The following is a 10,458-nucleotide window of genomic DNA, read 5'->3' on the forward strand; positions in this document are numbered from 1 at the left end:
GTAGAGCAACTACTTAGGATAGGAGGGGGAAGGAATGTTGGAAGAAGGAGAATGTCTTGATTGACAAATTTAAGCAACTACTTAGGATAGGAGGGGGAAGGAATGTTGGAAGAAGGAGAATGTCATGGTTGAAAAATTTAAGGGACTGGCTTAAATGCAGTTCAATGGAACTCTTCAGAGCAGCGGTAGATAGAGATAAGATAGTAATTTTGATTGGAAGACGGTAGCCAGTAAAGATAGGGATGGTTCTGTAATTATTAACAAAGAACAGATACTAAACAGATGACGAGCTAATTTTTTTATTTTAAATAATGTTTCATATAATTTACTTTACCTCATAGCTGAGCCACGAACAAATATAAGATATTGTCACCAACTGTCCCGTATAAATTGCAATAATTCCTTTGCCAAAAAATGAGTACAATTTTGTAGTTTTTTGAGAAAACATTGTAGATGGAACTCGTATAAAATACAAACTATAATTTTGAAATCCTAGAACGAGTTGGATAAAGCTGAATAGAATAGGAAAAGCAAACATTGAGTTGATTTCTTCGGTCAAATAGTAGATTTTGTAATGTTTTATGCGTAACTCTTCCAGTGCATGTATTTGCTTTTCATGCAAATACCTAAAAGATGAAAAATGTTACTTTAAAATATTATAAACTGTGTTACGAATATTAAAGACTCTCAAAGCTAAGGGAAATAGGTAAAAAAAGTAACCTGTTGAGAAATCTGTCCAACCCAGTTATTTTAGTAAGTTTTTTACGTAGTATAGGCCTCTAGAACAAAAAACTATACTTTTTCTGCAATGAATTACATGGTAGTTTTTGGTTATTAATAATTACAGGTTGAAAAATACACATTTTAGTTCGCTTAATTCGTGTAAAAAGCTTTAAGCTTATATTTTCTAAATGATGGTGTACTTATTTATTGCTTATAAAACTTTAAAACAAGTCAGAATCATTAGTTTTTGATAAATTCAAAAGTGCATCAAAAGTTGGGCCATATAGTGAGTCCAATATGGTAAACAATCAGAATGATTTATCAAATAGTTTGTCTCTACTGCCTTCACTCCTTATGGAGTATTGGGCGCTCTTACGTTTCTTATCCCCTTCTGTTTTATTCCTTCGAAATTTCCTCTACATGTATTTTCCATTCCTCTCTATTTCTCGCTCTCTGTTTGATCTCTCTCCATCTCCCATGATCTCTTCTTACAGTTCTTCTCCAGCTATTATCCGGTCTTCATCTTCTTCTTCCGTCTGGTTAGTATTCGAGTGGTTATATTATTTTGTTCTTTCCTTACGATACGTCCAATCCATTTCCTTCTTCTAATCGTGACTCTTGTTTTGTTCTGCTTTTGTTTTTTGTCAGGCCAGTATGTTTTTAGGATTTTTCTGAATGATTTATGTATAATGGTTTGTAATTTTCTGGCAGTTCTTTCTTCCTATCTCCAAAATTCTACACCATACAATAATATACTCTTAATACATCTGTTAAATATTTTGATTTTGATTAATTCTGATATATCGTGTGTTCCAGATTTTCTAGTCTTTACTAGTCTTTTTCTACATCTGATCTACTACCGTCTTTTTTGGCATGATTGATCCCAGATATGTAAATTTATCTACTTTCTCTATTTATCTTCTATTTATTTTAGTTTTGGTTTCTTGATTGTTGTTTTTTAATATTTACGTTTTTTTTCTCCATTTATCTTTATATCTAAGGCCCATTACGTTGGAGTATTTTATAAACTTTTTAATCTTCTTCTGCAAATGGTTGCTATTTCCAGTTAGAAGACAAATGTCTAAATAAACATTTAATTTATATTTCTTTGTCATTCGTTATTTTGTTCCAAGATAATTCTTTGAGTACAAGTGTAGTCGATAGTGGAGCGTTTAGCGTGAAAGCCTGCTTGGTTACTTCTTAGTTTCTTGTCTAGCTCTGGCTTCAGTCTGTTCAATATGATCTTGGACATTATTGTGGATGTGGCGCTCAGCAGTGTTATTGCTCGTTAACTCTCACATCTACTTATATCGCCCTTTTTGGTTACACCCTCGTTCCATTTTTTTGGTAGCTCCTCGTCGGTCCATATATTGTTAAAGATTTTGTGTAAAATTTCTACTGATTGATATGCGTCGATCAATCAATCAATCAGTCAGTTTATAACGTTCTACGCCGTCTTTTGATTTCTAGTCTCCATTTATCTCGGTCGTTCCAAAGGTTTTCTTCAACTCCCCTCTCCCTTAAGTCTTTATCGCTTCCTTCTCTCCAACTTAATCTCGGTCTACCTTGCTTTTTTCTTCCATGCGGTGTCCAGTTTAATACTTTCTTTGGTATTCTGTGTTCATCCATACCATCTTAGTTGATTTATTCTGATGTCCTCTGTTATATTGTGCTTAACACCCATAATTCCTCGTATTCTTTCGTTTCTAACTCTGTCTAATCTTGATTTTCTAGCCGCTCTTCTCCAGAAGTCCATTTCTTTTGCTTATAATGCTTTTAAGTTTTTTCGTTTCAGTGGCCATACCTCACTTCCATATATAACAATGCTTATTATAATGCTGTTATAGATTTTGTGTTTGTTTTCTTTGGAGACCGTTTTGTCCCACAGTACACTGTTCAATTGCCTAATGGCTTGTCTTCCCTGGTTATTTCTATGTTTAATTTCTTAGTGTAATTTGCCATCGTTGGTTATTTGCATGCCTAAATATTTGTATTTTGACAGTGATTTATTTCTCGCTGTATTCCTTCCAAGATTAGATTTTGTTGAATTCCCCCAATACACATGTATTCAGTTTTCTTAATATTTACTTCTAGCCCCCATAGTTCGTATTCTTCTATAAGTTTACGGGTCATATATTCGAGGTCTTCATAGTCTTGGGCCATCATCCTTGTTTGAGTCCATTGCTGATAGTGAAACCCTTGGATACCTCCTGACCTTTCTCTATTTTACTTATGCTGTTCTTGTAGAGGTCTTGAACAGCCTTGATTAAGGTTACACTAATATTTGTTTTCTCAAGAGCTTCCCAGAGTTTTTGTTGTGGCACACTATCCTAAGCTTTTTTAAGGTCCACATAGAGGAGATGTATTGTTTGATTTCGTGCTACTTTTTTTTTCGATTCAGATTTCAGATGGTCGATAGTTGATGTACCTGCTCTAAAGCCTCCATATCACAGAATTCATCTTCTATTCTCTTTTTAATGAGTTTCCCGTAAACTCTCGAGATGGTGCTAAGGACTGCGATTCCTCGATAATTGCCACATACATCTTTACTTCCCTTCTTATGTATTATCGTGATAAACGATGTCCTCCACTCCTCCGGTATACTCTCTCCGTTAATACATTTTTGGTAAAGGCTGGCTAGCTGCTTATATAATTTGCTTGTACCGTACTTGAGTAGCTCAGGTGGGATATTGCCAGGGCCTGGTGATTTTCTATTCTTTAATGCTTGGCATACTCGTGCTACTTCTTTGTCGTCAATCCTAATTGGGGAAGCTATTATATGTACTTGTACCTCTGATTGTGTTTGAGGTGTTTGCAAATATTCTGCCCTTCCTTACGCCAGTAGATTTGCGAAGTATTCGTCCCATTTATCTAGGTTGATCGGTGTGATGATATCTTTAGTCTTATCTTGTTGAAGTGATCGAAGTATTTTCCAGCTTTAGGTGCTTCTGCTACTCCCCAAGTAAGTGTTTATTCTAGAGCAGTTTCTTTTCCAGCTTTCGTTTTTCTTCTTAGTTTTGATATGCGTCGACCTTATTAAATTATTAAATCTATCTTTAGGTTGTCACTTCCAGCGGTTTTGCCATTTTTTTAGTTGTTTCAGTGTGTTTTGTATTTCTTCTTTCGTCATTTCATGTATTTGATTTTCTTCTGTGTCGTTTCCATCTTTGTATCGTTTCATGTTCTGTTTATCTTTGATTTGTTTACTGCTTTTTAGTGTTTTTCCTGTCAAATTTCGTATGATGGTTTATTGTGTTCACAGTTGTTTTTTTGCGTAGCTCTTTCTGAAATTTTCAGCGTATCATATACGTAATTCCTTTTATCTTTTCTTGCTTAGTTTTTAACTGCTATATTTTTTTCTTTGTATTTTCTTTCTAGCGCTTTTCCTACTTCGGTTGCTACCTTTTGTAACATTTTTACAATTAGATATATAAACTTAGATTTTGGTATGTACTTACATAACTTGAAAATTCTTATCAAATGTCTGGATCGCATAATAGCAGGTTGATTTTTCATCACACATGTTCTTCAAATTTTCTATTCCATGGTTTATCCATTTAAATCTTTGCCTCATTATCAACAACATTACACATATTTTCAAGAACAACATATTAGTAGCCATTATGGGGGCACAATAGCATATATTTGCCGAAAAATTTTTAAAACTACTAGGAAAAAAGCACAGTATGTCTACTGCGAAAATAAACACTGTTGTGCTTAAACTAATAGTACTTAGAACCAGAGATATTAAGAATATTATTAGATATTCTTGTTGAAAGTTGATGTTCACATATGACTTCAATATCTTCCTATCAAATAAAATTAACTCGTTTAACCAAATCACCATCTAAAAATAAACAAAATCATAATTAGATACTTCTGTATTTAAATAAACAAGTAAAAGAATAAAAAAAAAGTGCCAACAAATAGTTCGGTCTGCATTTATTAACATAGATAGAGCATTCTGTAATATCTTATTTAATTCCATACAAAGCACATTAGAAAAGAAGGACATAGAAGTCTCACCGATTCAATAAATTCAGTGAGAGGACCTTCAATACTCGTACAGACAGTTAAAAGACAGAAATCCATTCGAAATTTTCAGGGTAAGTCTCGGAGAATTTTCAAACGGATTGGTTTAGCTTTACAATGTAAGCGCCTTTTGTAAAAGAGCTAGTGTCGTTCACAAAAGAATCGAGTTTTTAAGAAACTATAATAATTATAAAAAAGAACACGCTTCATTTGTTTATTAAAACGACACCTGGATTTTTGCTAAAAGTGGAATAAGACGGCCTCGATAGACAAGACGAGAGTATAAAATTCGTAAAACACACCAATATTGAGGAAAAGAGAAATATAATGCATCTGGATGGAAAACGTAGTTTTATTAATGATGCGAATCTCGTGTTTTCGTCAAAATGAAAATCGGCTGATTGGATGTTTATGAAATTGTTAAAAGAAAAACTGCTTCCAAGTTTACATAAACAATGTGTTATAGTTTAATGAAACAATAATTAACGAATGAAAATATTTCATTTCCTCAGAATTCTTCAAGCCGGAATTATTACAGTTAGCCAATAGGAATACTGTACTAGCCAATGTGTTAAGACTGTCCCCTTACCATTGTAAGGGTAAATAAACTTTAATTTCATTGAAAACATTTAGTGAATACGCAAAACTAATTGCGAAAACCATGCGAAAGCTTAAACGGACTGATGTTTTAAAACAATTGTTTAAAAAAAATGCCAACAGTTTGTCAGACGCAAAGGAATTTTTAATCTCGGTTAGTTTTCACTGTAGCAGATTTTCGTGAACAGCTTTTGGAAGTTTTTGATTTTAATATTAAAGGCGACGATTTTGAAAGTGATGATATCTCGATCCGTGAAGCAATCGGTTTGGAAACTTTATTAAATGATTACTCTTTTAACATTCTTTTAAATATTTTTAGGAAAGTATTTACCCAAACCGATTTGATATTTAATGTTGTTCAAAATCGGTCAACTGACTTTATTTATTCCATAAATAGAAAAACGAAGCTAGTGCAAAATCTCAGAGATTTTCGTACTGATAGTATCTAATTTGCAATAGATACACAGTGACGTTTTGGATTCGCTTGATATTCCCGAACTCCCCAAAAAAAGGCAATGACACACAGATTTTGAAAAACGAGTACATTTTGAAATTTTTAATACTATTATTATGCAAATACATACTCGTTTTTCGAATTTTGAAGATTTGCAAATTTTCGACCTCTTTGACGATTAAAAAATTATCCATCATTCTTTAATAAAATAAAATTAGAAAATAAATTAAAAGTTACATAAGATAAGTTACAAGATATGTATAATTTTATATACTGCAATTCATTACAATAAACTATTATCGAAATTAATAAATGATTGTCATTAATTCTCCCATTACCACCAACTTCTGCCTCAAATGAACGGGATTTCCCTTGTCTCAAAAGAATCAAAACGTATTGTGGAAACATCATGAAACAAGAGAGAATGTCAGCTTGTCTCAAATGTCAATAGAAAAAAAAACTTTTAAAAACTCTCCAAAACTCTAATAAATTTTACGATGACGTTATAACTAATTTTGCTACTTCCAAACAACGTAGACTAGAGTTAATTTATAAACATGTTTAGGTTCTAACTTTATAGGAAAAAAAAAACAAAAAATCCTCTAGAATGATTTTTATTAGACGATATACCTATCTGAGGAGACAAAAAAACCTTGCCGACACTCTGTCTCCAAAGCCACGAGCCGCCATTGACTGGAAGAGAATTTAAAAAAAAATGAAATTTCATTAAAACCAACTAAGCCTATTGGTAAATAGGAACGAATTTAAAAAAATAAATATTCTGTTTAAACTTTGTGTTAAAATTGTTTCATAAAAAATTATGAAATTGTCTTACCTTTCCAGTGTATATTATGTCTACAATATATACCAAAATATTGTTCATGATACTATGTATAGTGGACATAGTATCTAGAGCAGCATATAAAATATCCTTGTCAATAGTATGTCTCGTAAGAATTTCGTAAAAACCTGTACTGATAAAAATAAATGTACATACGACGGGATACACATATCCGTAGTACCGACAAGAAAAACCATCCTTTTCAATGTGGACACTAGAAAATCCTGTTAGTTTGGTTACAAAAAATACAGGATATATACACCGATGGAAATTGAAAAATTTTAACATTTTCATACATCGACGTTAACTCGGTATGATGTTGTCCCAGACCTTCGGGGCTGTTCCTAAATAAACAATATAAGGGCTGCTATTAATATTGAAAATTGACAAATCGTCCCATGACACCTCAACTCTAGTTAATATGTCCCACTAACATGCTAACTACATTATGATTGACACTAATGATATATTTAAACCTTAAGCGAAATCAAAGAGGCGTGGTAACTTTTATAGAAGTGAACATAAAATATAGAACAGCGATTGAAAGTTATAATTATTTCAATGGAAAAAACATCTTGATAAATTTTATTAAGATTTCTTTACATTCTTTATAAATGAAATATTGTTAAGTATGTGGTAATTTATGTTTACATAAAAACATAGATATATCGAAAATGATATAAGCTATGAAAATATATTTAAAACAGTGAAGAAAGGAGAATATTTACATAACATACACTTATAGTCAAGATACGAAAACTTAAGCGTGAGAAATAACAAACAGAAACATTTTCTTTTATATAGATTAAGAATTTAGATTATCAAGCAAGCAAGCAATTTAATTGAACCCAGCCTGTGAGACTTGTTCACCGCTTGGAATTATGTTCGGGTGTATCAATTCAGTGGAGCGAGGTGTATTAATTCGTGTGTAAACAGGAATCACTCCACCGCGCTCCAATGCTCCAGACTATCTCTTTCCCCTGTATAGCACTCTGATGCGGGATAGGGGCACATCTATCACAAATACTCTTCATGTGGGAGTCCTGGGTAATATAACTCCAACCTGGTTCCCTAACCGCTTTAGATTCAGGCTAGCATTAAACGCTTTGTTCCTGTTTTCCTCTTGTGACTTGTCCGTGAAACTAAAATTGCTCACTTGAGTCTGAAACCTCGGCTCTGGGCTGCACCCAGTTCGGAGACTTGGTGGTCAAGGGTTTGGGCCCTACGTGCCCGGGTTTTTAGATTTTCTTAATTTTTTTGGTGGCTTGCAACAGTTTTTGTTAGTATTTTTATAATTTTTTTGGTGACCGAAGCCGTTTTTTATGATTTTTTTGTGTAGGATGTCTGAAATAAAGTCATATTAGTAGATGAAATAAATCTTAATACCTGGGGCCTACACAGTGCTGCACTTGTCCGCGTTGTTAGAGCTACGAACTATCCTCTTTTATTTCTTATTTATTTATTCTACTTTCTCTCTGGTATATTTATTTATTTATTTTTGCTCCGGGATTTATTTTTATTTTATTTCACTTTTGTTGTTTAGGTCTTTTGTGCTTCCACCGATGGAAAACGTCGTATCTCAGGATCTCTCGCATTATGGGACTTGGGTGATTCTCGAGTTCGGCGAATTTTATCCTGGCTTTTTCCTTCATTTCCATTCAAGTCACCCTGACCTGCTGCAGTTCTCTGAATAAAAATCGCTCCGCGACGTAGTTCGTTAAGTTGATTGTCTCTCTTAGGCTGCTGTTGTGTGCCGATTGTATCCTCTTCTTTGCGGTGTTACAGATGTGTCCCCATACGAGAGATGCACATTTTAGTATCGGAAGGATTATATTATTTATTAGTCCTCAAGTTACTTTTTCTACCTGCGAGTCCTCTTATTAAGACTTATGAAAGTTAAGCGTTGGTTATGTTCGTTAGAAAAACTATGGCTCTCGCCGGTAACTATTTCAGAGCCCTGTTTGTTATTTAATGTGGTCCAGATGGTTTCCCGGGCCTGTCTATTTATTCTTTGACTTTATCAATGAAGTCCATGTCTTCGTCTGGGTGGTAATTTAATGTGCACTCTCTCTCTCGGAAGTCGTCTTTATAAACTCGGCTTTTTCCTCAATGGAGTAGACAATTCCATTTTCTCCATGTATTGGGGGATTGGTTTTCTATCCCTTCTGAGAATTTTTTGAAGCTTCCAAATATTTCCCAGTTTTGACTACGGTGTTGTTGTAGTGCTGTTTTGACCTCTCTTTTCCCTTGTCATGTCCTTTATCTCCTGGGATATAATGCTGTTCCTAAGTGCTTGTTGTATGATATTGTAATATTTTTATTAATCTAATTTATTGTCTTTATTTATTATCAAAGGTTCTACATTTATAACACTTACAAGATGATTAGAATCTTTATATATTTATTACAGTTTTACACTTTTCACTAAGAACTAGAACACAACCACTTTAATTTATATCATTTATTTACAATATTTATTTCGGACTAAAAACTCGACTTCATATACAAAACTAACTGTAACTTAAATAAAAGGTTCCTCTATATTTATACTAAACAACCGTTAGACTAGAATTCCGGCAATTCCCTTCGAACAGACGAGAAGGTCACCCGGACTGGTTTTCATTTGACCTTCTTCTGGAAACTTCGACTCGTCAGGTATTACCTGGAGTTTTTGCGGGCTGGTGTATGATCTAGAAAAACTTGAATGGAATAGAATTAGAAATATAATGTTTACAGTTAAATATGAATAATATATTTATCGTAACAATATTCTCAAACTCTAGGACTCTATCCTCTAAATTTAGACTATGAAACAAAAGGAAAGGCAGCACCAAATCTAGTTTGTGCGACTTTGTGTTTAAATTAACTGCTTTAAGGTGTTTAAAGTTTAAAACGTTTTGGAAGATAAGACGATGAACATATCCAATAATTAATTTTATATAATATCGTGGCTTTTTAACCATAAATTTTAAAACTTTCTGGAATATATTGAGCGAAATATGGTCTTAATTTTACACTGACGTAATGTGACTTACGTCAGTCAGTTCTCTACACACAAGCCAGAGAGTGTAGAGAACATTGGAAAAGTATGAGGGAGGCTTATGTAGTCGTGGACGCGATCGGCTGATTTATGATAATGAAGATGACTTAGAGCCGGTACTTTCAGTCCTGATTAAACCCCGATTAACTCAATTTTGTCAGCCGGTTAACTTTAATCAGCGCTAACAGATACTTTCATCCCCGATTAGACTTAATCAAGAGTTAACGGTCGATTAACTTTAGCCAAAAGTAGTATGATTAACGGCAGTTTAGATAATCAAGGCATTCTAACCTTACATTTATAAAATAAACTATTATCAAAGAATACAGATATAGAATATAGACGCATATTCTTTGCTATTATGTTTTCGTTTTGTTTTGTGGTTATGTTTGAACTATTATTTTAATTTATTTTTAGCAAAACCTATATTTTATATCCACAAAATAGACCTTCACGAGTTTGAGGAACATTTTGATGATGATAAAAGAAAAATATATTTTTTAAATAACGTCTGAACCTATACAAGAAAATGAAAAAATTATATGGACGAATTTGATGATAACGAATTTTTGTTAAGGCTTTGTTTCCATAAAAATACTGTGAGACAATTTATACAAGAGCCAATTTTACGTCATACAAATCTTCAGAAAGTATATACTTATTACCTTTCTTTCATTCAAGCACACGTTAAATATATTTTTTTATATGTACCTATAGCTAACAGTAAAAAAATCGGTTGCCTGTAAAGTCGGTTTTACGGGCGAAGATTTT

At 33.1% G+C, this 10,458-nt stretch overlaps 1 pseudogene; it reads right to left on the reverse strand.

Annotated features, from left to right (window-relative positions):
• Positions 1–325: 325 nt before the first annotated feature.
• LOC140451712 (uncharacterized) lies at positions 326–6,710 on the reverse strand (annotated as a pseudogene).
• Between the last annotated feature and the right edge of the window lie 3,748 nt (positions 6,711–10,458).

The sequence above is a fragment of the Diabrotica undecimpunctata genome, chromosome 10 (genome assembly GCF_040954645.1).
Source record: "Diabrotica undecimpunctata isolate CICGRU chromosome 10, icDiaUnde3, whole genome shotgun sequence".
In the NCBI taxonomy this organism is placed as follows: domain Eukaryota; kingdom Metazoa; phylum Arthropoda; class Insecta; order Coleoptera; family Chrysomelidae; genus Diabrotica; species Diabrotica undecimpunctata.